The following is a 20,603-nucleotide window of genomic DNA, read 5'->3' as shown; positions in this document are numbered from 1 at the left end:
CTTCTCTCGTTCGAGAGAAAAGTATTTTTTATGAAGTACCTTAACTATTCATACTAGCGGTATGTGACGTATACATTTCTTACACGTAAACCCATATTTGCACCGCGTAAAATTGCCGCAGTTATTTTCAGAGGCATTTTGCGCGAAAAACACAAACATCACATGTCGGTGAGATTTTTGGTTCTCATGGCGACAAATATGAAGATGGCTGTATTCCGTGATGTTGCAAATTGCAGTCTGGTAAACATTGGCCGACGTTTAAAGGTGATTACCGCCTCTATCAGAGGGGTTCGCCCTGGTGGTAGAGGCAGTAACTATACCTGAAATGTTGGTCAGTGTCTGCCAAATTACACGGCACAAGATCCAAAGGAAAAGCCTTCTTCACTGTATGTGTTTAGCTTCGTGCTATTTTCAATGAAGGAGACAGTAATGAAAACCTTTAAGGTTAGTTTCCAAATAACCTGTGTGTATAAAGTACGCTTATGTACATGCAAACAAAGTTTTACACAAGTGGATACACAGGTAGCGCAGTATATACAAGGAAGATTAGTTCTGCCCTGCGTCGCTGGGCAGGCAGACAAATCTGGGAGGTCTGATTCACGGCGATGCTTAGGTAATACGTACGCCCCTCGAGATAGACGCACGTAAAAGGACGACCGCAAGACATTGATTTATACGGGGTTTGCTCTGAGACTGGAGGCACACTCAGAAATCTGATATTCCTGCACTCCATTCTCTCTTGTCCACAGTTATCTTGATCCTTCTCTTCTCCAACCTCCTCAATAGCGGCATTATTTTGTCTTTTGAATCGCCAACTTGGAACTTTATTCTTCCTGTATCTAGCATTAAATTTAGAGGAACAGGGATATTTATATTTTTCAGTAACAAATTATTCATTAAGTATAGATATATTTAAGCATTATATATCTTTTAAACTGCTTTCTAAAACTTGAAATAAAATATTTTAGAAGGAAAATTAAGTAAGATTTGAGGTTTTCACAGCGGTGAGTATGAAGATTTCAGAGGTCATACTGCCTCCGTCATCAGGGCGATGAGTATGAAGATTTCTGTCTTCTGGGTTGATGCGCTGTGTAGTCTGAATAATCACCGCCCTGATGACGGAGGCAGTATGACCTCTGAAACGTTGGTTAACATCGACAAGACTACACAGCGCAACAACCCAGAAGACAGAAATCTTCAAGGAAAATTATCTTATGGTGCTCAGAATAGTGGATGGATGGATGGCTGGATAGAGTAAAGATTCCCACAAGAACTTACATTGACTGCAGAGGGTTCTACGGTTTTCTGCATTCTAATTTTTAACTGAAGAAATTGTATTACGAGCGATTTTATCGATCACATTTGTTTTTAGTGAACAGCATATCTGTAGGATTTTCATCAGCAATCGTCTAGAATATAATTTTCCCACATACACAGCCATGTATGCAGTAGGTAAAAGAATGAGAAAACACTGAAATATAACAGAAAATCCTACAAAATTTATTTTTTTGCAGAAAACAGATAAAGAAACGGGAGAGAGTAAAAATCAGTTCCCCAGGATTCTGATGTGAATGAATCCACGCTTTAAAAACATTTACATCAGGAACTGTCCCAATTTATTTCGGGTGATTTGAACCGGTATGTATCGAAGGGACAGAAAAGGAGCTTGCTACTTACTGCTCAGAACTTGATTCTTCGTTATACGACCTTATCATACGCATACTTTTGAGTTTTAGCATTTATCAATATACGGAACAAGATATTTTGGAATATTGGCTCAATAAAAAGACAAAAATTAACGGAAAAGACATTGACTGCATTTTACAAACTCTGAAACTGGTTCTTATATCCGTCGGGAAAGACAAATCTTGTAAGAGTTTCGAGATTTAACAGGTTTCTGGCAGATTGTTTTAAAAACATAAACATATTCAAAATTAATTATGACAATCGAATTTACGACGTTAATAAGGCTAGTAAGCCTATGTAATAGAACATTTAGGAACTGTCAAATGTTACAGATAAAGGAAAAAAGTAAGAGCCTGTTACTTGTGCCATATATTGAGTCAGTTGAATGTAGTCCACACCTTCGTACCCTAGTTCTTTAAGAATTTTAATAGTACCGTTTCACCCTATTTGCGTCTAGCCTTTTAAGTCGGTCTCTTTCCTTCAGGTTGTCTGACAAAAAAATTTATACGCATTTCTCAGCATGCATGATTTATACACATCCGTTTCACGAGTTCTTATTCTAATTACAGTCATAATATCAGGTAAGAAGAGTATTTATAGAATATAGGTATATGATTCGTAAAAGTCAGAATTCGGTTTGAGATAATTTCGTTTTCGTAATGTGAACTCTTGGAAAGGACTTTTTCATGAAGAGTTAGGTTTTGTTGCTAACATTTTTATAATCTTTTCCTACTATTCAATGTCGCAAAGTGAACCAGACGGAAAAGTAATGTCATTTCAGAGTTAATAGAATCGCATTTGGAACGTATCTTTCTTTTTATCACGAAATTCTCCCAGACATGTTTTGGAAGAAGCATACAAACACATAAAAGTCCCCCACCCTTCTGGCGATGTAAACGACCCCCACCCATCCATCACGTACTACTTTATGACAAACAGGAATATAATGCTGTGCTGGGGTAGTTGTGTGATTTATCACCATGAAAGCGGCGTGATGTGACAAGAAAATAGTCGAGGTCATATATTGTGACGTTATTCCACATTAAATAACTGTATTATTATCTGTACCAGCTGAGGGATTTGTTCGGTCTTATTCTTGCACATTGCCGAGTTTCAGCATATGTAATATTACTTTTACAATATAGCTGTAAATTTTAGAATAAAGAAACGTAGGCACAATGTACGCCTATAAAATGTTTATGGTTAGTTTCTTACATTTAAAGCACACACATGAGAGCAAGGACTTCTCATTTTAAAATTACAAAAGTATTTCTCGGTTATGAACGGCATCTTGTACTTTAGAAACAACCTTTTAGTTTTTGCCATTTTTAAGTAATTATAACTCGACTATAACTTTTAAGTAATTATAACTCGATACTGGGATACTGGGAACGACCCGTTCTTCAAGTGCCTGAGCACTGCGGGTACCAAATTTTCGTTGGCTTGTTCTATAGACATTCAGTAGGACTCCTTGGACGAGGGATCGGCCCGTCGCAAGGCCTCTACCTGTACACAGGACAGCAGAACAAACATCCATGGCTTGAGTGGGATTCGAACCCACGGTCCCAGCGACCAAGCGGCACAAGGCTCACGCCTCAGACCGCGCGGCCACTGCGGACCCCTAGTAATTATAATGCAGATTTAAAATAGTATACACTTATTATATTCAATTACTAAGTTACGCTGTTGATGTAAGGGCAGCCTGTGCAAATGCTCTGCTCGTCTCATCCTCCTTGATCTCGTCGTAAAAATTGTGACGAGTACAAAGTATGAAGTTCCTCGGTGTGTATTTTTCTCCACTGTAGAGTTACTTCCCCTTCGGTCTACATACACGAATAAGATTACAGCTTCATTGAGCTTACAGAAAGGAAATCAGAGAGCAGGTAATGTGAAATGAAGCGTTCGAATAACCGAATAGTGAAGTTGTAGTAGTACAGTGCCTGAAATTAATTGCGTTGATTGACAGATGAAGGTTGTTGTGCTGTAAGTTATTACAGTGTATGGCGGCGCAGTAAAACGTAGCATCGGTGGGAAATACAAACTGTGACGGTTAAGGGGTTTAGAAGGAATTGATCGTTGCCTATTAAAAAGGCGCAGTCTTGGAATTATAAAAAATACAAAACACTGAAGAGAACCACAGAAGACAATCCTGATATTAGGTAACGCTGCCGATATCCGAATTCAAAATAGGAATTCTCTTGAACCGAATTTATTTGATGGGCGGAATGACAAAGGAAATAGCATATGAATGCAGAAAGACAGTAGGGCAGACTGGAAATAGCACGCGAAGAAAGTTTTAGTGAAGCAATAAATAAATTAAGTAAAATTAATAAGTGCAAGTGCTGAAGAAGGAAGACTGGACCCAGTTATTTGACTGTGACTGCCAGAATGTTACAACTGGACTATGAAAACTAAAAATGAGGTTTATTTGATATGTGTAGTCTTTTTTGCGTTCAACTTAATATACACGTCCGCAGCTGTAGGTGTATCAGCACAAAGTGAACAGTTATTTAACAAGGAGGTATGTTCTCTTAGTTTGAATTCAAATGTGTATTTAAGGTCTTATCTACGATTTCCTCTCCGTCCGATGTTGTAAGCAATGTAAAGGAAACGAAACACCTGTCTCCATAGAAGCAGGTTTCTTAATCTCTAAATCCATTTCTTGGTTTTTATGGTCGTTGCTTAGCTTGTCTTTCCTTTTTATATTACGTGCTCGTGAAATTTCAGCAGAAAACCTGAACTGGTTAATATTGGTGTGACAAATGTTGGAGTTGGCACGTTAGCTGATGCAGCCAACTGTACATAACACACGCCAGCAAGTAGAACGCCAATACAGACGGACAGGGATGTAGGTTCTCCACATATATAAGCAGCCATGGAATGTGTTTAGAATCTGTTATCGCATTCTTATTGTTCTGCATAGCTTCTAACTAATTTCCGGAAGTGCAGTCCTCAGGAAGATGATAGTCACTCAGCTGTCCAAAAAATTCCTGTCTTTTATAGAAACAGAAGGTTCATTACCGTGGTGAGATGTTTGGTTCTAACGACTGCGATTTGAAGGTGGCTGTCTTGTGGGTTGTTGCGCCGTGTAGTCGAGTAGAATTTTGCCGCCATCATCAAGGCACTGATGGAGGCCACAAACACCACTAAAACGTCTGCCAACCTCTACGAGACTGCTGGGCGCAATATCTCAGAAGCATGTCGTCTAAATTTAACATCAGTTTCTTTCTGAGAAACTACTTAAAGGCAGCGCCACTGCCCATCATGTGTAAAATATAGAGCATCCCAGTTTCCACAGCCCTTCTACATCTCATACTGCTAGCAAAGCATGTGTCTTCCACAAGAAGATTCCAGTAGAAGCAACGACATAGTGAAAATAAAGCCTAGGTTTTCAGATTTCATTTTTATGAAATCTTATACTGCCAAAAAAAAATTTTTTAATAATTGTCAATGCCTTCTGCTTTATAAAGTGTTGGACACAACGACGAAAAGGCCTTCTGGCATCAGGAAACGGCTGCTTGGTAATATTAAAATGGATCTTCGGTAAATAGGTTTTCGAGATGTGGATTTGATTCATCTGACTGAGGACGGGAGCGATTAATTTCTCTTCTTAACACGGTATTGAACCTTCGGGCTGCATAAAATACAGGGAATTTATTGCCTAGGTGAGCCTACTGCTGGCTTCCTAAGGAGGACTATACTCCGTGGAATTAGTTTTCTTGTTAGTCAGTCAGCCAGTCAGTTGCTTAGTTACTTTCCTCTTGTGCTGTTGTTGCTTTCCTCATTCCCTCCTACTCGCTTAGCATCTGTTGTCTTTCTCCTCTTCACTCGCTACTGCATTGTTTCTCGTAATTTCTTTTGAGACCATGAAACTTCCAAGTCAGTTCTATTCTCCATGCTCTTTTATCTACTCTTATTTCTCCCATACTTTTAGAAAAAGTCTTTCCTTATTTTGTCCCATTTATCTGTCTGTCTTCTTCATCCCCCTCTCTCTTTTTCTTTTTCGTATGGCGATCTCCACTAGCAAGTCCCCCTTTCTCTTTGTCCCGCTCCGTTATAGAGAAGTAATGTCGCCAAGTGAAATGCTGGGTCCCGCTCTTAATGACAGTCATTTGGGAGGAACTGACTGCATCTCCCACACTTGCCCCATGCACTTGGAATGGCTGTATTATTGTGTCACTAAAGTTACGGCTGTTGGCGTAAAGGAATGGACTCAGCAGGAACGAGAATTAGAACTTTGAGTGAAAACGCCCACGCCGCCTTGCTTGCCCTGTTTTGGGTGTGCCAGTTGGCACAAAAGGCTGGTATTTCAAGAGAACGTTTGAATTTGTCTCTACTCATTAACTCGAATTTGATACGAGTTTAAATTACTGACACTTTTTTCTACACGAAGTTGTATGTTCAGAATTGATTTTTTTCTTAACAATTGATATCTGCTTTGATTAACGACGTCGTTTCAATCACGGAAGCTTTATATTGTCGGACGAGATATAAAGTGTTTTGTGGATGGCAGGAAAAGAGTCAGTTGTGGCTTATTATAAGTTACCATTGTCATATTCGAATAAAATAAAACATAATGGAACTACTTAAAACACTGGATAGTTGATAACTGGTCGAGATTCTAACCAAACACTCCCCAGATACGTCTATTGCGTTACCTCTACACTAATCTGCTTGGTGCTTTACAAAATTTTAAGTCAGTAACGATTTCGTTTTCTCTTAGTTCAGACGAAAAATTAACGAATGTGGTAGGAACCAAAGTTTGGCGGTTTATTACGTGAGGCCAGCAAATTCATTTTAGGAAATAAATATGTTCAACTAAGGAACAAAGTTCTTAAGGCAAGTTTGTGCAATATTACCTGAAACTGCAATTTTGGTGGAAGACGTAGGTACAATGTACTTACTAGGAAGAGGAAGAATTGCGACTTGAGCATTAATTTGGATTAGTTCTGGACAACGAAAATAATGAATTATCAAATTATCTAGCGAACCAACGAGGTTTCTGCTGTGTCATTCCCCCTGCAGCGAAACGTGAAACAAAACACGTTTTATCATAAAATTAAATTTCTGTAGTCTTGTACTGATGGCAGCAAAGCGTGATTCTCCTCTGACCCGTCTGTTTCTAAACGGGACAACGTCGTAAAGCTCTTTTCCCGACACATTTCTGTGGCAAACGAGCCGGAAGAAAATAGTAATCCTTGTGACAGTCAGAGACAGTGTGTATGGCCTCACAAAGACTGGCTGAAACTTTGTTATTGTTCGGTTGTTTGTTTGTTATGGTTTTGTTCAATTGGTGAATAAAAGACGTGTTAATATATTGTACCAGCAGACGTTTGTGAGAAGATTCAGTGCATTGTCTCTCATTTCTCACGACCGAAATTAATCTTTTATTCATTCTGTACGATTTATCTAAGGTAAATACTGCACATTTTAAGTCAGTTCCAATTACAAAATCTATAAATTAAGGTTGGTAGCGCATTTTGATTCATAGGAAACAAAATCATAGTAAAAATTTTAAAATGGGCAAGAAATATAATAAAACATGCTTGTATAAATTTAATATGCACAAATTAATTTAGCCAGTTACGACATTTTAACCCTTCATGTGAAACGACAGGTTAGGCTAATTGTTAAGTTCTGGGTAGATGAACGTGTTGTTTCTTGCAATTTCGGTTTAATGTTCTAATGTTGTTTTCATGGCTCGGAAAATTGGAAGTTACATCTTTTTGCAGTGTGCTATTGTGTTAATGCGTGTTTGTTAAAATATAGAGTTATATTTGTTTCCACACCGAGCGGTCTCTTTGTAGTCAAGGTACGGAAGCACCCAGTACACGTTTAACAATTATTCTGTCATAAGTCTCCGTTACCAAAAGCTTTGCAACGAATTGTTACAGCAGTTGAAATAAATAGAACTATTGGCTGTCTGACCCCCACAACCTGGCTAGAATTCTTAACTACTTAGGATGTCCGAAAAAGTTAAATTTAAAATGTCCGTTCTGGGAGACAATTTAATTTCCTGGCCTTGTCGTGTTTCCCCCCCCCACAAATAGATTTTGTTCTTTCTGCAGTGGACGCAGAGCCTGTGACGTGTCACTTCTTTGTTATTACTTTGTTATATGTGGCTTTCCTAGTAGCTACTTGAAGTGATTTACTTCATTTCCTGTTTTCGTAAAAGACAAGGCCACAAGAACGTTTTACCCTCGTATCCACGTTCCCAAAGGGAATAGAAATGACGTGAAAATGCTACAAGTGAAACATATTTCTTTCTGGACTGAGACTCTCGTTCCTTCTTTCTGTCTCACGCTTTTTCTTGGTGTTTTCTTCCGGACCGACAAATGCAAGAACGGGGACCTCACTTTCTCTGCATCTCAGATTCATGACATGGATGTTTTATGATAACGTCAGTGGAACGTCATTTGACTCATAAACACGCTGCCTAGCAAAACTTTTTTTTAACTTTTCCCAATCAGCTCTTAGGTTACTATGTTGCTCCAATGAGAAGTAACACACAGTTCCAATTAAATCCAGTTTTCTGTGGTATTAGAATTATTTTTAATGCAGGCCTCGGAAACGTTTTACTAAACGATGGAGTTACTACTGCATTTCAGGCGTATTAGCGAATCGTCAATTTTAATTCTGCAGTCGATCTGTATGTATCTTTATTAATATTTAGTCTATAAGGATACAATAAGGCCTATTGCAGAAGTGCATGGGGACAATGTAATTTGTGTCTGGCGGCCTGCAGTTGTTGAGCTCTGCGTTGTTGTTGCTTAATGGTGAATAAACCATATCTTCTGCCAACGAGTTCTCATTGGCGAGCGCTCTGCAGAGGGCCAGTTTTGTTACGCACCTGCCTTGAGGGTAGGGTTTATTTACCATTCAGCCATCTGACGCGGCTTGTAGTCCGAGAGTCTTTGATCAACTTCAGTCGCCGTAAAAGCTTCAATTTATACATAACTGGTGTTTGTTAAGGTGTGAAAATGTATTCTCTTTAAATTTATGTTGTCAGTAGAAAGAATCGGTATTACATTAGCGTTAAGTTACGTGTAACTGTTGTGCAAACGGAAAGAAGATACTAAGCCATATATTTATAGGCCTTATAAAGCGGCCTACGGTACCTAATGGAATTCTCCAATGCAAAATTGATGACACGGTTACCGGTCTCATTCATTGCTCGGTCCTGCTTTCGCTGATAATTCCGTCGTTTTCAGCCGTGCGACAGAAACCGAGGGTTTGCGATGGGAGTAGGGGAACGGAATGAAACCACAGACAGCGAATCATTGACGTTGTGAGAAAACACCCTGTTCAACTAGGTCGCTGTATTTACATGTGTCTGTCTGCCGGGTTCTTGAGCTCTGAGTAACCTCGCTTTTTTGCGTTTTCTAGGCCGGATCCGCACTTGTATCGCGGTTCCTGTCTTCGTGCTCCTGAAGGCTTCTCTGACAGTGATTTCACTTTGTGATACTGGCGCCGCAACACGCTGAACAGAAGACGCCGGTAAGTGGTGCCATTCATGATAATGTTTCTAGCATGTTGCTGTACTTTCGTTACTCGAATTTATATTCAAGAGCATGTGGTTATGTGCGCTTGTATAGAGTTATGGTACGTCGTAATATTTTCTACTTGTCGTATTGCCAGCTGCGTTTAGGCTTTCAGACAGTTTAAAGAAGGAGGGGAGCATTTATGTACGTAAGGAATAGCTTCGTGTCAATATATTCTTTTTCGTCATTCAAGAATCTGGGTGTAAGAACACATCTACGGTGCCTAGTGAAGACAAGACGAGATTAATGGATTCTGTACCTTATAATATCAGATAAAACTTGTCATTATAATCCCTGGAATTCCTTGAATATGTAAGTTATTCAGGGTTGTCAAATGGGTTGCATGAAGTGTTTAATTAAGGAAGAAGAAACGATTCTACCAAATAAAGTAATTTTGCAATACAAGTGAATGTAATTTTTATAAATAACAATAAAGGCCAGAGTATATAATTCATAATAACTAAACAAGTAACTGTCTATTAGTAAAGCTCACGTTGAAAGGAAACTGAAAATAGAAGATTCTGTAATTTAAATAATACTTAATTTCATATATTGTGTCCCAAGATATAACAAAAAATGTTTATTAACATTATACTTTCGGCACCACGTGACTTATTTCATAATAGAACGATTTTATGTTTTTTTTTAAATTCTGGCGAATGAGAAAAATTGTATTTCTACACAGTTTTAATTTCGGCTCACGTTTTGAAAGATCAGATTCTTTGATTACATTTTTAAACTCTGCCACTAATATTATCAACGCAGAACTTTTTTTCGGTAGATTATAAACACATTTCTTTCCGTTCTTACAACCCACAATTTAAATGATATATTTTACCTCACACATATTTCTTAACTTTCTGTGGTATATTTTACAGGTTTTGAGCAGACTTATGGAAACAGCCATTTGTACTCCTTACCACATTTCTCTCATATTTATCCAAAGCATGAAAAATACAAAGTCTGTGATATCTATTTTCGGAAAACTTGCGCCAAACTTAAAAAAAAACTAAATTTCTAAAATATTTATTATAGTAGACTGTTATGTATGATTTTTATTTAATATACAACATGACACAAAGAAATTGCGATATGCATTTTAATGCAACGAGTACAAAGTGTCTCAGTATGAAGATTAGTCACACACACAACCGAATTTTAAATTGCGTTCGAAGTGCTGAAATTGACTAAAAGGATTTTAAATCGATAGACTGTTATCAACCTGTGAAACGTCGGCAAACCTCTACCATAGTATATGACGTAACAATCCAGAAATAGCCGTTTTCAAACTCACCTCCGTGATCACCTCAAATCTCTGTTTAATGTTTTTCTTTGTAAACTATGCCACATTTCAAAATCTTAAAAAGCAAACCATTTTTAATGACTGAATTGAAATCAATTAATGAACTTAAGGTAATTGTAATAAAGTGATCACATAAAATATCTTTCACCAGAAGATGTAAAAGCGTGTATTAATAAAACGGAAGAACAAGTCCATTTGTTGCATAAAGTAATGTCATATGTTCATTTTTAATATTAATAGTGAATTCTGTTGTTTCCGTGACATAATTCGTGAGCTAATATGTTATGCTCTTCAAAGGAGTACTAGTACTGACAACACGGTGACTGTTGGAATATCGCCTTTAGTTTTCGGCTAAAGAACAGAGGTGAAGCAGAATCATGCGCAGGAAAATAGTGAAATACGAGTTCTTATTATGAATTAGAAATATGGTAGTTTTCAAATCACCAAGCAGTTTCATTAAGCTGGCTGAATTGAGGGGATTTCCCTTTCTTGTCTCCCCCCCCCCCCCCACATGCGTTTAACTTGCTGCGTCTCTCTGCTTGTTCCGAATATCTCGTGAAATATGACTCGAGCCATTATACGTTTCGTTTGTTATTTATTTGCGATGTGGGGCTTGTCGTTACTGCTGTCGCAGTGGATTTGTTTCAGTATCGTCGAATGAAACACAAACGGCATGAATGCGTGTTAGAACTGGCTGGGGACCTATCTGCTACACTTGAGCTTATATATGGGCCAAACACAGGCATTGATCTCTCTAATAACAGTGTCATCTAGCCATGAACAGTAGACCATACGAGTGGAAGCTGGTTCGCTTTCCTCCTGGGGTTTATCTGTTGTCAAATACCGCATTACTTCCATTACATTCTGCTTAACAGACTGCAGTTTTAATACAGCTCTAGTCGTTAGATATATTTTAAAACATTCTGCTTGTTATAGGCCTACCGAAAGTAACGAAATATTGCTTCGTGCCTAACTACCAGGTGATTTAAAAAGGACTTTACTACTTCGAAAGTGTATTGAAATTTAATCAGAAAGCTTACAGAATCGGTTGAGGTGTCATTTTGTAGCAAAACAAATCAAGGTTGACTCACGTTGTGCTGTAGTACCGAATTCCGTCACCGAGAAATGGCCACTTTCACAGGTGCGGAGCGCGCTCGCTGTGTGCTGTGGTTTGAAGAAACGAAATCTGCGACAATGGTTCAACGAAATTTTCGCACCCAGTATGGCAAGGATCCTCCCAGTAGACCTACAATTTACTCTTTGCACAAGAATTTTGTTGAGACTGGTTGTTCTGTTCGCCATGACAAATCTCCAGGTCCCCCGCGTGTTTCTAGCGCTGTTGTGGAACACGTTCGTGACAGAACAAAGGTGAATGTGTTTTGTGCCCTTAGCAAAGTTAAAGTGTACGGCCCGTTCTTTTTCCATGAGAGAACCATCAACGGTATCGTGTATCTGGATATGCTCGAAAAATTTGTCATACCACAGTTAGACGAAGATGACCAAAAAGGACGCATTCACTTCCAGCAAGACGGCGCACCACCTCACTACCTCACTACCTCACAGAAGTCCGGGATTTCCTCAATAACCGTTTCCCAGGTCGGTGGATTGGTCGAACAGGGTCGATAGCATGGCCACCTCGTTCTCCAGATTTGACACCTCTCGATTTTTTCTTATGGGGTTTCATTAAAGATCGTGTGTATGTTCCACCCTTACCTGCCAATCTCACTGAGCTCAAAGCTCGAATCACCGCCGCAGTTGCAGAAGTGACACCGGATATGCTGGATCGTGTTTGGCAAGAAATTGATTTCAGGTGGGATGTCTACAGTATCACCAATGGAAATCACCTCGAACCAAAATGACTATTTGAGGTAAAACGTGATTTGGTGTTCTACAAAATGACACCTCAACCGATTCTGTAAGCCTTCTGAATAAATTTCTATACACTTTCAAAGTTGTAAAGTCCTTTTTGAATCACCCTGTATTATGTTATATAAATGTTATGGAGGATTGATGGAAAGTTACGCAAATTCTAACTTCAGAATTTTTTTATACTAATAGTTATCAGCAATGAAAATATTACTATTAAACTTTTCAGAACATATTTTACATTTACCGCGTACTCAACATTTTTAAACATTTTATAAGGTCAACATCAGGGTAACAACTACTCACGTGTTTAAACGCAAGTAATGTATTAAAATGATTTAAAACTCGTAACAGCTTTCTGAGTTTTGTTCGCCTCCGGGCTATTTCTGTAAGCCTTTCCTTTTGTGTTTGTGACGATGACTCTATTTTCTCTTCTTTGAACTATACGAAGCGCTCTGTGCTTTTAGGTCTGCCTTTAAGAAAGTAAATCAGACCGGTGTACAGGAAACAGAACATCCAAAACATCAAAACTCACGTTTATTCAATTATTACGTGCCATTTGTAATTCTGATTGAGGAACTGTAAGAGAGTAAAGTGACCTGACAAGGCGAACGTCAGTTACTATTAAGTCAAGAGACAATCATTTAAATGGAAGTCTTTATGCTGTAGACTCTTCGTAAGAATTCAATTTAAAATGACAATAAAGAAGAATAATGTCTTTCCATTTATTAGGGAAGTGGAAAGTGTTCATAATGACGGATGAGGCAGCAAACCCCTTACGTGATGATCGTAAGAGCGGCATCAGACGTCATTATTCCGTAAAATAGATGGGCGATTTTCAAAGTAAGCCACAAAATATACACATGTTAGAGAATGAATTCGCTCCGTTATTCTTCCCATTTTGGGGCACATTTTTATATTCAGATGTCATTCGAAATCGCGAAATTGTGTTGAGCATACACCAAACCACACTCACGTAACGTTTTCCATTGGCTATGCTTCTTATCAAAGTACGTTTTACTGTGTGTGCTCACAGATGTTATCAGATTTAAATATCACTGGAGACAAGAATTATCATGTCCCGTTAATTTCCAATGCTTTCGTGTGAAATTTGTTTTTTTTTTTACAGATAAACTAGAAGCAAAGTAATTTGAATGAGTGCTGTTCATTTAATTTTCCGATTCTGACAAACATTTCACACGCAGTATGGAGGGAAAAAAGCTAATTAAATTATTTGGCTCCATATTCAAGTTATATTCTATTTCTGTCGAACAAGTGTTCTGAAAACACTGAGTATGTTATGTGTGATGACAGACGATGGCATGGTAACAATTTGAAAACGACGAAAGGGCATATTACGTAGCAACTGTATGAGAAGCAATGAAATCTGCTCAGAAACGATTGGGTTATAAATGTAACATAGAGCTCTTTTCTAAAATGTAGTTCTCAACATTTCTTTTCTATATTAACCATTATAGATCATGGGCAACTCTAAGTGTTGTACTCCCGCCTTAATAATCATAAATACTGAATTTTGCCCACAGAATGTATTGTAACGTTACGGGCTTTTACATGAGCGCATTAGTAACGGAGCGTAGAGACTATTCTAAACGGAAACTTATCTTTATATTAAACCCTTTAAAGCACAGTGGTTACTATATATACCACGTGGTTTAACATACAGTAACTCTTCACTATGTATATAAAATATCGGGATTCGTATGTTTATCTCTGAACAACAATATAATAGTGACGCCTTGTGTGTGTGTGTGTGTTCTGTTAGCAACTGAATCTGCAAATATTCTTTAGATTAGCATTGGCTTCAAAGGAATAAACGCCTTTTCTATGTTGGATATGTCATAGGTTGTTTGATAGCTCTGTATCAACTTCAGGGGCTAAGAGTTCAATTATATGAGACCAAGATCATTTTAGGTGACCTTCAAAGGATTTTTTAAAGTTTAGCTACTGTTCTGTATCTCGAAAAGGAAGCATTTTCAGAATTCTTACTAACAAAATGTTGACTTAGAGCAGGGTCTGTATTTGTTCTTTTGAAAATAAAGAATAAAATATGCAATCACGAATACTGTTATACTCTTATTGAAAGTTTAAAAGTTTACTAAACTAAATACCCATTATGACGTCAAATGTATACCGACATCCCACAACAAACAACTGCAGCTCCCCCGACTTCATCAATTATTCTCTTTGACATTGTGTAGTTGTTTTGTTACTCAGTAGATGCCACTAGTTCGACATTGGTTTTATGGAGTAGACATGGAGGAAGATTGAACTGCTTTCTTAAGTCCCTAGAGTTCCATACCAACACACTAACAAAATATAAAAAAGAAGTAGGAAAGAAATACTGAGAATTGTATTCCATCACAAATAATCATCAATCTTCATTAGATTGTCATACGAAATAATGTACAGTTATAAGCATAAGGCCGTTATGTAATGTGGGCTCCGATTATGGTATTTACGAAACTTCCACTTCTTCTGTGTATGATTTGAGATTTTCATAGCGGCGAGTATGAAGCTTTCTGTCTTCTGGGTTGTTGCGCCGTGTAGTCTGGTCGATGTTAACCAACGTTTCAGAGGTCATACTGCCTCCGTCATCAGGGCGATGAATAGGAACGTTGGTAAACATCTACCATACTACACATCGCAACAACGCAGAAGACATAAATCTTCCACTCCTTCTCATTACTACTACTATTACTATTACTGCTGCTACTTCTATTACGTCACTTGAAGCTTGCGAGTAGTCGTCTCGATGTAGGCTTTGTATATAATCCAAAATTGTCTTCCTTGCGTATATTCGGACCACTTACAATTGGAGCACATCCTCAAGGAGTTGGTGGACAATGCGTCGGTGTGAAAGTTTTAGTGTTGAGCTCCTCTGCAATTTTGTGACATCGCCGTAAGTTACGAAATGTGGTCGTTTGGACTATACTGACCTATACCACATTTGTGCAGAAGAAGATGCCGAATAGACACGGTGACTGGTTAATCTATATAAACATGTAAGAAAAGATTAATGGACGGGAGTAGTCATCATAATTTCTTCAGTGTATCGTCGAGGTGCAGATGATGTATTTGGCTCCGATAATAGGCACTTCGCTACGAGACGCGACCCGAGGATTGAAGCTGAGAGTGTGAGGGAGATATGCACTGCGGGTAGGTGGGCTCGGTGGGTGGATGGACAATAAGACGGTGATTGATGATGTGGGATACGTGAATTTCTAAGCAGAAGAACGAGGAATTTACAGGATAGGGAAAAGTACGTGGGTGAAATTTATTCTGCTCCAACCGATTTGGAAAACGATCCCATATATATATATATATATATATATATATATATATATATATATATATATATATATATGCCCTTTTCTTACTTGTGTGTCTGTGTGCAACCAAATTTAAGGCGAGTTTATTTCTTCAGGATGTTTAGAGCCAGAAACAGAACACGTAACCGCACTGGTATTCAGACTAAGGGAGAAAATTAAGTTAGATCATGATTATGGCCGTCTTCTAGATTATTACGCTGTGTAGTCTGGTACAAGTTTATCGACGTTTTAGAGGTGCTTCCTGCCTACACAATTAGGGTGATCGCCGTGGATGAGCATATCATCTCTATTCTCGCCGCCGTGAGAACCTGAAATCTCATAAACGAGGACTTTTTAAATGTATGTTTCTCTGAAACACTCGACTGACTTTGACTTATTACAAGGAACAGAGTCATTGAGAAGCCAAAAGTCGCTAATCTTATATTCATGTAATCACTCTAATAATATTTAGTGAAGAATTACAAGTTATAAAGATCCATATTATCCAGTTTTCCCCATGATCCTCTCATTTCCTCCCTCATTCGTCTGACACGCAGCCAGGGATGTTGTTTCAACATTAACTAACCTTAAGGAACGCATTCTTTACTGACAAGCTAATAGTACCGAAGCTCATCTAGAAATGTTCCCCTTTTTATGGAACCAGATGGTTCATCGTGGTAATCTCAAGAGCCAGTGACCGACGTCTATTCAGTATTTTTCTGTGTAACATTCTGCTTTTACGGCGCGACGGTTTATTCAATTAAACCGCCAGTACCTTCCATATCTGGAGGCCTTCTCCTTTATCGGGAACCTAAGAACCGTGCTGTGGATGCAAGGGACCCACTTAACATGGTGTTTCAGATAAGCAAATGAAAGTAAGTTAAGAAGTCAACTGAGTACCTTAATATTTTCTTTTGCAATGTACATATTTGGTTTTTACGTAAATATTATGTTCGAAATTGCCCGTTGTGTAGGTATAAATGATGTGCATGGGAATTTCTGGAATTGATTCTTTTACTAATGCCCTCAGGCGACTGGTTAACTTTACAATGAATAATTTGTTGTTATTAATCTTACTGTGGTATTAGTTACCACTATTTAAAACTAAACCAGGACCTTTTGAATAATAATTTACGCTAACCAGAAAACCCCCGGTGCGGTCCACAATTTTTCTTGTTATAACTCCACGCGGTTTCTTCCTGTCCCATAATAGAGGGATGTTTTCAGTATCCAAGAGATTTTGTATTCTTCTTTAGGGTACTAATGATTCCTGAGTTACCAAATTGTATTTTATGATCGTAGTTGTGGGAGTTATCAGGAAGTTTATATTTAGCTTATACATTTTCTTATTTTTGTGTTGCGTTTGTGTTCGATAATTTTAGTTTCAGGTGATCTTCCTCGTCTTTTTCTGCAGCTGCATTACTTGTATACTATTACACATTAATTTCATAATTAATTAGTATTCTCTTGCAGGACAATACAATGTCTTGTGAGTAAGTCATATTTTCTCTCGGGTTGATTGAAATTAGTTTTGATAGACAGTTTTTGCATGAAGTTATTTTCGATACGGCCGATAGCATTGGACTGCTGCACCTCGCTGGAAATAACGGAATGGAAGTCCGCAGTGATTTTATATTTCTAATCGACTGAGACCTTTTTTCCTTTGAACATAAAAATTTTATGTCTAAATGTTTCGGAATTATGATTGAAGTTGTGCCCGGGTGTAGTAACTGAAACATGGCGTGGGGCACAGTTTACATAGCATTTCAGGGGAGGAGGATCTGTCCTGTCATTCATTTACATACTGTTCAGTGGAATACAGCAGAAATTTGCATGGGAAGTAGCCTGGGATATTATTTTGTGCACACAGCATTCCAAGACTTGTCCGAGGAAAAATTGTACCATATCCATTTGTACCTACAATATTCACAGTTCACGTTTGTTATTCCTGTAAAGTCCGTAATAAAGTAATCGTGATAAAATTGTGGGTAGTACAGTATTTCTTCTGCGTGCTGCTGCAAATGTTGTTGCCTACAACTGAATTATATCAGCCTTTGAGGAACTAATAATTAAATTCGATTGCAGTGAAAATTATAATGATATTGATAATAATGATGATGCGATTTAATTCAGTTCGATTGAGTCTTTAGAATTTGACAGAATAATGTTACTTTCTTTGTGACGGACACCACATATAACAGTCAAGGCTTGTTCACCTTAATTCTTCTCTTAGAGAATATAAAAATTAAGATGGCAATAATTTGCAGGCACTGTACTTGAAACCAGCCGCTGCTAGAATTCAGACTCAAATCTGAAATCTGCCATGTCGACGAGAATAAAGAGATTAAATACAAAAACAATGAGAATCACACGCAGGAACACAGAAAGTCGTCAGACTAGAAAAAGGCGTAATCATATACGGCTTTATTTTGCATAACAAAAAAGGGGGGTTCTCAAGATGCGGCAGAGAATTGATGGAATAATAAAGTACACGACGTTCTAAAAAGAAGAGTATTAAAGTAAAAAAATAAATCTTGAAAGGAATTGTATGATGTTTGCCTGTAAAGGTTTGACTCTGTACTAGACGTACATAACATATGCAAGTCAAGTGACAAATTCCGAAATCAACAATATAATTCTACAAAAAATTAATTATGCCTAAATGTCCAGCTGAAATAGGTCGTAAATTAATAATTTTTTCTTGCTGATAACCACACAAACCACCACTGCCAATACAGCCAGTCTCTGACTGAATTTCCATGCGTCTCACGAAGAAAAAGTTTTGGCAGAAGTAAAAGTTCTGATCAGGAAAAGAAATGTTATTCTTCAGCTTAATGTACCGTCGTGGGTTAACGACGTATAGAAATCCGGCGTCGGAAAACATTGTATTATTACAAGACGCATGCATTCAGAACGTCATCAGAACGAAATACTTTAAGCCACGTCTGATGAAGTTCCTTTTTATACTTGATGCTGTTAGCAATCGTCAGTCATTTGTAACAGTGGTGTCACAGTTAACTAAAAGCAGCAAGAGTTATTAAATGGAACCGTGCAAGTTTTAGTATTGCCTTATGTGTAAATTGACGACTCTGAATAAATGAAGAGGAAATTTGGCAACATACAGAATGAAGTGGCCGTAGGAATATTGAGATAAAATTAAATGAAGGAGACGGTGATTACGAATCCAGAACTTGCTATGTGGAAATCAGATGTTTTATGTCAGACAGGATGTTGGAGAAAAGTTCACAACGAGGAGCTCCATATTTTATATTTCTCGCGATGTAGAAGGCAATTGGAGGAGGTTGTGATTGGCAGATGAGGCCCACTTCGGGACTAAAGATGGTGGTGATATGTTCCTCCGAAGGCTGTACAGCCTTACTAACCAGAAGGAGGCCATATCCTAAAATTATGGATGCTGGTTATTTTGTTTTTAAGAACTGGCTGCGTTTTTAACTCTTTGATACCATACAAATAAGCCAGATGCAGGTGTGAAATACGGTAATATCAGTTGTTAAAATAACAATAATCCAGTGATTGACAAAGCAAATGTAGCAGATTGATGCAGATTTCATTCAAACAATAATGGGTGATGGAAGATTTTATCACAGCATGTCATAACAAAAGCATAAATATTTTTCGAACGCCGAACAGTAATTTTAAACTGTACTGTAATGACTGGGCGCATGTGGGAGATGAGAAGTGTGCACAAAATTCGAACTGGATATTCTGAAATGATGAGGTCAGTCTGAGGAAAACCTCTGCGTTCAGAAGAGACAATGGTGTCGTATCGGGTACGTGAAAAGTTGGAGCCAGGTATGTTACCGCAGAACGTACTGGCAAGTGGGTTTCAGTTATCATCATTACAAATACATTCATTACCGACATGATATGTCGCTTGATAAAATGACTGGAAAGCGTCGATTGCTTTCTTAGTAACGAAACCATTTCGTAGTCAGCGGCTACATTTCCACACGTACTTTGGCGAGTGATTGCTTTCCCCGTGTCATACTAATGGCTGCTCGGTTATTTTTGTAATTGAAAGTTTAAAATACAAAACATTTCGAAACAGTATAGATAGTTAGAGAGGAAAACGCTTTTGTTTCGGCTCCATAGGCTTACTGCTGTCGATTTTATCTTCTGGGTTGCATCGTCGTGTGGACTTTAGGTAGATAACCAACGTTAAGGAGAAACGTATTGTCTCTATCTTCAGGGCTGAAGATGGAGACATTTTTTCCTCTGAAACGTCGGTATCTACCCAGAAGTCTACAAAACGGCGTTAAAACCGAGAAAAATGCCGACTGTAAATATCTTCTCATTTACGTCTCTAGATCTAAACCATTCCGGTTTTCGTCTACAATTTCCCATGCATTTAACGTTTCAATGCATGCTACATTCCATGCCTCTCGTGCTTTTAGAGTTTACCACCGTAATTGTATTTGGTGAAGGGTGCAAGGAGTTTCATTTGAAAAATACAAATCTATGCTTCTTAGAATTTCGAATTACCTTTCTAAAATGAAAATTAACATGTGGGGAATCGCATATTTATGAGCCCCCACCGTGTGCGTGGATTGAAATTTAAATCCAATTACCTTATTATTTCGATTAGATTAAGCGTTTGGGGAGAATAGGAAAAACAAACAGCACCTGCGAAGTAGTCAGCCCCAAGTGTTCGTAACCCGAAGTGTGGGTGGGCAGTCCCAGTGTTTGCCATAGTATGGAGTCATGGGACATTATCTCTTTCTTCACCGCAGTCGCAAAGTAATTTGTTGAAAACCCGAATACTTTGGTGGTCTGGAGGATTTGAAACCATGCGTAAAACTTTGAGTGGTAAATAATTTGATTAATTTATTCTCCAATCTACTACCTGGAAAAGTAATT

General features: G+C 38.1%; 1 protein-coding gene across 4 annotated transcripts in view; it reads left to right on the top strand.

Moving 5' to 3' along the window:
• LOC110836951 (defective proboscis extension response 8) overlaps nt 1-20,603 on the top strand; it is a 468,836-nt gene that overhangs the window by 79,145 nt on the left and 369,088 nt on the right. For 3 of the 4 annotated variants that reach the window (XM_022078722.2, XM_087340061.1, XM_087340060.1), the window contains one exon: nt 9,073-9,183. The gene's annotated coding sequence lies outside the window, so the exon portion shown is untranslated. Of the gene's footprint in view, nt 1-8,571; nt 8,659-9,072; nt 9,184-20,603 lie in introns of those variants that run through there. The other variant, XM_022078713.2, reaches the window with a different exon arrangement.

This window comes from Zootermopsis nevadensis, unplaced genomic scaffold (genome assembly GCF_977971745.1).
Source record: "Zootermopsis nevadensis isolate Lab colony 2312 unplaced genomic scaffold, Znev_1.0 Znev_ptg000061l, whole genome shotgun sequence".
In the NCBI taxonomy this organism is placed as follows: domain Eukaryota; kingdom Metazoa; phylum Arthropoda; class Insecta; order Blattodea; family Termopsidae; genus Zootermopsis; species Zootermopsis nevadensis.
The sequence above is the reverse complement of the archived record's forward strand: the minus strand, read 5'-3'. Positions and strand labels throughout refer to the sequence as shown.